Raw genomic sequence first — 7,732 nt, 5'->3', positions numbered from 1 at the left:
TATCAGTGATTTGCATTTCACATTTTCTGTTAGTTTTGAGGGTTTCCTGTTGTATTTCTCTTGGGTTTTGTTCTTGTTTATACACAGAAGTTTGTTGTGTTGGTCGTTCAACTACCATCAACTCTCCCGTGGATTTTTTTTTAAAGATTTTATTTATTTATTTATTTGACAGAGAGAGATCACAAGTAGGCAGAGAGGCAGGCAGAGGGTGGGGGGGAAGCAGGCTCCCTACTGAGCAAAGAGCCCAATCTGGGGTTGGATCCCAGGACCCTGAGATCATGACCTGAGCTGAAGGCAGAGGCTTAACCCACTGAGCCTCCCAGGTGCCCCTCTCCCACAGATTATTGGCAAAGCCCCCTGTCTCCTTTCTTCTACACCTGCACTCCTGAATTTACTCTCAACACAGCAGAATTTTCCTTGTAAAACACCAAATCATGTTGCTCTCTGCTCAAAGCCATCAAATTACCTCCCATTTTACTAGAAGTAAAAGTAAAAATCCTTAGATTTGCTCATAAGACCCATTATGTCATCTCAGTTACCATGGGCATGTTACAATGCTTAATGTAGAAAATTGGAAAACTACAAAAACATACGATGTAATAGTTTTTCTGTTAACTAAAAGCACACACTCATGAAACTACATTATACTTTTCACAAGAATACATTTAAATATATATAAAACACATGAATATGGTTGCCTGTTGTGGGATATAGATATGAAGTAATTAACTGATTGTCCATACCAATACTGATAAGATACCATGAATGGAGCAATATGATTAATTCTACCCTCTACATCTGAAGGTCCCACAAAAGTTGTTTATTTGGAGATATTTTAAGGTCCATATGGCCAAAGACCATACCTGTTCAATTTACTATTAAATACCTAGCACTTAGCACAGTGCCTAACTCATAGTATGTTTTCAGCAAATATTTGTTGGATGAATAAATGAATGAAAAAATGGACACTTAATCTGGATCCTGAAGGATAAGGAAGAATTTATCTGCTACAGAAGGTCAGGGTTCATTGAGATTTCTTTAATTAAAAGCATTAGAAAATTACCTGGCAGGCTTATTCTAAAAGGGAGTTGATAGGAAGGTTGTCAATTCATAGATTCAAAGGAAAACTCAAGAGTTAGTCTCAGGAAACAGGGCTGAGCCAGAAATGGACTATCTCTTCAAGGCTGTTATGATGTTCAAAACTCAAATTCCTGGAGAAAAGAAGCTAAAAGATCTGGTCTGGCCTGAAGTAGGGGACTGAGGCCAGAAGTGACTCATCTGAAACACATGTGGGTTAAGAAACAAAAGCAGATAGTTATTGGGATGTTGGTACCAAAAGAAATAGGAGTGGGTGCTGGGGAGGAAAAATCAACACGTGTGCACTGATGACCTTTAGCAGGAAAGCGCCTGTACAAAGTTATATGTACACCTGTACAGAGTTGTATGAAGGACTAGGGGGATGAAAACTGCCTACATGTATGCAAGACTGGTGACCTAGGCCAGTGGAACTGTTTTTGTTTTTGTTTGTTTGTTGTTGTTTTTTTAAAGATTTTATTTATTTATTTGAGAGAGAGAGAGAGGGAGAGAGAGTGCAAGCAGGGGGAGGAGCAATGGGAGAGGGAAAAGCAGACTCCCCACTGAGCAGGGAGCCTGATGTGGGGCTCCATTCCTGGACCCTGAGATCATGACCTGAGCTGAAAGCAGACACTTAAACGACTGAGCCCCCCAGGCCCCCCAGAACTGGTCTTTACACCATATGTCAAGGGGTTTGGACTCTCCAGTATGCCATGGGACACCACCAACATTTTAAGCTGTGAAGGACATGTCGGATTTTATTTTTACAAAGCTTTCTCTGGCAACTGGAAGGAGGATAGAGTGGTAAAAAGTGAGAGTGAAAATATAACCAGGTGAGAGACAATAATGCACTGGCAGTAGAGAGAGAGAGAAAAGGATACAGATGTGAGAAACATTTAGGAATCAGTTCTGCAGGGCTTAGTAGTTAATGAAGCTTGAGTGGTGGGGGCAATGATAACTCACTGATTTCTGGCTTTGGTGAGGTGTTGGGGGCAGGGAATGGAAATTCTGAGTAAACTGGGAAACAGAAGGAGATGCAGGTTGGGGACAGCAACAGAAAATTTACAGGTTGGATCTACCAATAAGCTACTTAAGAAAAAGTGTGGGGGTACCTGGGTGGCTCAGTGGGTTAAAGCCTCTGCCTTCGGCTCGGGTCATGATCTCAGGATCCTGGGATCGAGCCCCACATCGGGCTTTCTGCTCCACAAACAAGAAGCCTGCTTCTTCATCTCTCTCTGCCTGCCTCTCTGCCTACTGATCTCTCTCTATCAAATAAATAAATAAAATCTTAAAAAAAAAAAAGAAAGAAAGAAAGTGTGATGTAGAGCAACAGGCAGGAACAAAACCCCAGAAAATCAAATGTCTCCACAGTTTCCCATTTGCCCACAGTGGTCTTTAGAGTTCATGAGAGAAAAACAAAGGGCCATGGAGGGAGAGAGAACCATGCTATGGAGGGAAGCTGAGTCACCAAAGGGGCTGGGTGGGGCAGCCAAGAACAGAAGGCACTGCTGTGGAAGACTGCAGGGCTGCCAGGTCTTCCAGCCTAATTGATGTTCTGCTAATTACACTGATTAAAGCAAACATTGGAGCAATCAAGGCTCCCATGAGGATAGCTGCCATTCTCAGAAGACTGAGAAGCTTTGAGGCATGGCCACAGTTTGGTAAATATTTTTACAAAATTGTGTACTATGACTACTATACAAATACACATTTACAAAAACATTAAATAGATCCATGAGAATATAGTTTTGCAATTTACTTCTTTTTTTCCTCTTGTCTTAAAGATCTTTGTTTTAATCTCAGTATGTGTGGGACCACCTCGTTCATTTTAATGGATATATTGCATTCAACGTAGGCATGTATAATGGTTGTATTTAACTTCTCTCCCATTGAATGAACATTTAGATTGTTTTTTTTTTAAAGATATATTTATTCATTTTAGAGAGAGAGGGAGAGAGAGCATGCATGGGGAGGAGGAACAGAGGGAGAGGGAAAAGGAGAGAAGCAGACTCCCCACTGAGAGGCAGCCCCACGTGGGGCTCCATCTCACGACCCTGAGATCATGACAAGACCATGACCTGAGCTGAAATCAAGAGTCAGATGTTTAACCGACTGAGCCACCAAGGAACCCCAATATTTACTTTGTTTTTGACATTTACAGAAATAAAAGTCCTTTTACATATATCCTTTAGCATATGTGCAACTTTTTTGGTAACATTGGTTCCTACAAGTTTAACATTAGACGAAAAGATATGCATGTTTTACATTTTAATAGGTCCTGTCTTCAGTAACACCATTCTTATTTACGTTTCCCATTAGTATTTGAGAGTTCCTACTTCCTTCCTAACTTCCTACTTCCTTCCTAACAAGACTTGTTATTATCAGTGTTTTTAATTTGTGCCAATCTGATAGATGAAAAAATAGCACTTTGTTTTAGTTTGCATGAAACTGATAAGTAAGGTTGAAAATCTTCTTGTATGTTGATAATTTTGTATTCCTTTCCTATGAATTTCCTATTCATGTTTTGTCCATTTTTCTATTGGATTGTTTATAATTTTTATTGATTCAATAAGCTCTGTATATATATTCTGAATAAGAATTCTTTGCAGGTTTTAAATGTTGCAAATATTTCTCTTCCTCTGTCACTTGTCTTTTAACTTTGTCTACAGATGCTTTAGTCATATGGTAATTTATGCTTGTCATGGCTTGAATTGTATCCCCCCTCCCCTGGCCAAAATTAATACTTTGGTGTCCTAATCCCCAGTACCTTGTAATGTAATCTGATTTGGAGATAAGTTTGCCAAAGAGGTAATCAAGTTAAAATGGGCTCTAATCCAATATTGCTGGTGTCCGTGTACGAAGAGAAAATTTGAACACAGTCATCTGCGCACACACACGGAACATCATGTGAGAACAGAGGGAGAAAACAGCTATCTTCAAGCCAAGGAAAGAAGCCTCAGAAGAAATCAACCCAGATGACAACTTGATCTTGGATTTCTGGCCTCCAGAACTGTGAAAAAATAAGTACATTTCTGTTGTTTAAGCCTCCATTCTGTGATACTTTCTTAAGGTGGCCTGAGAAAATGAATGCAGTGCTATCGTTGGTGACCCCATTCCTTGATTTGAGAACCACTCAGAACTCCAGGGTTTTCTCTCAATTCCATCTTCTCCTACAGCAGAACTCTTTCTATCCTCATGCAGGGTAGGAATGGCCCCATTTTACCCTCTCTGTTGGCTCCCCACTAAAGTCTGCTTACAGTTTGAGTACATTTCTTTTGTTCTTCTCCTCTCCCATCTCATTATATAATTATTTTGAAGAGAGCTATCAAAAGGGACAGGTCATCAGCACAAGGCAAATACTATTAGCTTCTGGGCAGATTTTAATCCTCACTTTTTTTTTTTTAAGATTTATTTATTTGACGGAGAGAGACACAGCGAGAGAGGGAACACAAGCAGGGGGAGTGGGAGAGGGAAAAGCAGGCTTCCAGCTGCAGAGCAGGGAGCTCGATACAGGGCTCCATCCCAGGACCCTGGGATCATAACCTGAGCTGAAGGCAGTTGCTTAACCAACTGAGCCACCCGGGTGCCTCTATCCTCACCTTTTTAAATGTATTTTTTACACATACAGTTGAGATCATACTTCACTTACTTAGGATAACTAAAGCATTCTCCATGTGATCAGATATTTATAAACCTCACTTTAATGACTGCAAGTATATAATAATATAATGTTTTTTGGTGCTTCCTACAGTACCATATTTTTTTAAAATTTCAATATGAGTCATTCTCTGTGGCCTCGGGCCAGACCTCACACTGTTTGCTTTGTTTGCCACTGTGATTACTGCTCCCAACAGAGAGATGGGTTAGATATCATCTCAATCTTTACATTTAAGAGACCAAAAAACTGACATTTGCAGAGGTCACTTATAAACAACTACATAGGTGAAGGCAGAGTGTATCTGTGTATCAAAGAAGAAATATCAGAGTAGAACTCTGACACTGCCAGTTCTAGTCTCAATACCCATTTAATGGAGCTGACAGCTGAGAACCCACTGAGATTCTGATATTTGCCCAGGATCACAGAACATGGCCAGGGGCAGAGGCCGGGCCTCCTCCCTCTTCATCTTGGCTCTTTTTATGAGCCAGTCTATCTTTCACAGGCTTCGCACCCTCCGCTAGAGAGGGTCCAACCCAGAAGGCACCAGGCTGTTGAGGACTTCTCTGGACAAGGCTCAGCCCCAAAGGAGTCCAACCTCCCACTTCTCCAAACTCTCTCCCTTTAGTGCTTGGGGGGTAGTGACCTATGCATGAAAGCTTCATTAATTCAGGTCCCAATAGCTTTGAACCAGTCTATCATCCTTTAATTTTAAGATATGTTCAAATTAAGCTTAATCTATGCACATGATTATCCTAAAGCAAATTGATTAAATTCAGAGATATGGATAGGTGACATTTTTAGTCTTAAACTTCTTATTTTGAGATACTTGCAAATTCACTTATAGTTGTAAGAAATAATTCAGAGAGATCCTGTGTACTCTTTACCCAGTTTCTCCTAGTGGTAATGTCTTGCAAACCTATAGTACAATATCACAACCAGGATACTGACAATGATACAGTCAAGATACAATATATTTCCATAACAAGAGAATCCCTCATGATGCCCGTAACTACATTTGATGAGGTCACTATTTTTTTTTTTTAATTTTAGCCTTTCCAATGGCTCTGTAATGATATTATGGCTTTACTTTGCATTTCCCTGATGGCTAATGAACATCTTTTCAGTGCTTGCTTGCCAATTCACTCATCATCAGTGAATTGTGTCTTTTATCCCCTTTTCTAATTGGATGTTTTTTTTTTAACAATTGAGCTTTGAGAGTTCTTTTTATAGTCTAGATCCTAGTCATTGGTCAGCCCTGTGATTTGCAAATATTTCTCCCAGTCTACAGCTTGTCTTTTCATTTTCTTAACAGGGTCTTACACTGGACAAAAGTTTTCAATTCTGGTGGAGTCCAATTTTTTAATTTTATGGTTCACATTTTTGGCTTCCAGTCTAAGAATTTTTTTGCCTAGCCCTGGATTCTAAATTGTTTCTTTTTTTCCCCAAAAAGTCTTTTATTTTTATAATTATATTTAAGCTCCTCATCTATTTAGAGTTAACTTGTGTGTAAGGTGTGAGACAGGTTGAGATTCTTGTTTGTTTGTTTGTTTGTTTTGTCTATAGAAAGGCAATTGCTCCAGCATAATTTGTTGAAAACGCAATCCTTCTGATATAGCCTGGCCGGGTCTGAGAACCCAGAAGGGTTCCCACAGGACCAGTCAAGAGGGTCCTTGGCTTTGCACAGAGTAGAAATCAAACCCAAACTGAGAGAAAGTGAGAGCAGTTTATTGAATGGCATCAGTAACAGAGTATAACCGACCAAGTGTCTGGGAGACTCATAAAGGGAAGGAGAGACTCATCTTTGGTTGGGGTTTGGAAGGTTTACTGAGATGGTGTCTTGGTATAGGTGCCCTCTCAAGCATCCAGGAACTGGTCAAAATAAGGACAAGTGCTCAGGTGTCCTCCATAAGTCACTCATGCCTGGAACTGGGGGTTTTGGCATCGAGGTGTCTAGAGTTGGTGGTCTGGGCATGACAACATTGCCCAGCCACTCCTTTGGTGTTATCTATAATGCTACAGGACTCCAAAGAAATCATTAACTCCTTGACCTTGACGAGGAGGACATACACAATCTGTCCTATAAGGCAGGTGTAAGGCAAGGGTGCAGGTCCTAGCAAAAGTAGAAGCAGGAAAAGGAGCAAATTCAGTGCTTCATGGGGTCCCTTCAGTTTCCCTATCTCACTTCCTCCATTGAATTACTTCTGCACGTTTGTCAAAACTCAATTGGACGTATTTGTGTGGCTTTATTTCTGTGCTAGCTTGATTGAGATATAATTTGTATACCATACAATTCACCAATTTAAAATGATTCTTAGTATATTCCCAGGGTTGGGAATAAGGCATTATCGCAATCAATTCGTGAACATTTCATCACCCCAAAAAGGAATTAAAAGGGGAACTTTTACCACCTTAGGAAAAACAAGTTGTAGGAGCACCTGGGTGGCTCAGTCGTTAAGCATCTGCCTTTGGCTCAGCTTGAGTCATGATCTCAGGGTCCTGGGATCAAGCCCCGCATTGCATAAGGGGGGGGGGGGGTCCCTGCTCAGCAGGAAGCCTGCTTCTTCCTCTCCCACTGCCCCTGCTTGTGTTCTCTCTCTTGCTGTGTCTCTCTGTCAAAAAAATAATACAATCTAAAAGAAAAGAAAAGAAAAGAAAAGAAAAGAAAAGAAAAAAACAAGTTGTTCCAAAACATAAAGCGTTAAAAATTATCTGCATGTGCCCAGAGTGGAGAACAGGCCTTCTCTGATAAAGCTGTGATGTACCATTAGTCTGGGCACAAGCCTGGAGTGGTCAGCTCCACAGGAAGGCCCCAGAAACACTTTGACTCGTTCCACACAGTCATAGCTGCCTCCCACAGGTTTCCACTGCCTGTGGCATGGGGCCTTGGCTCCCAACCTCCTGAGGACAGGCCAGTCTTCATCCCTGGAAGATGGGAGCCCTGCTGCCAAGCCTCCGCTGATGCTTTACACTCTGTGCCTGGCCAGGGGGAGCAGACACGGA

This window comes from Lontra canadensis, unplaced genomic scaffold, assembly GCF_010015895.1.
Source record: "Lontra canadensis isolate GAN:19392208 unplaced genomic scaffold, GSC_riverotter_1.0 scaffold3, whole genome shotgun sequence".
NCBI classification, from domain to species: Eukaryota; Metazoa; Chordata; class Mammalia; order Carnivora; family Mustelidae; genus Lontra; species Lontra canadensis.
The sequence above is the reverse complement of the archived record's forward strand: the minus strand, read 5'-3'. Positions refer to the sequence as shown.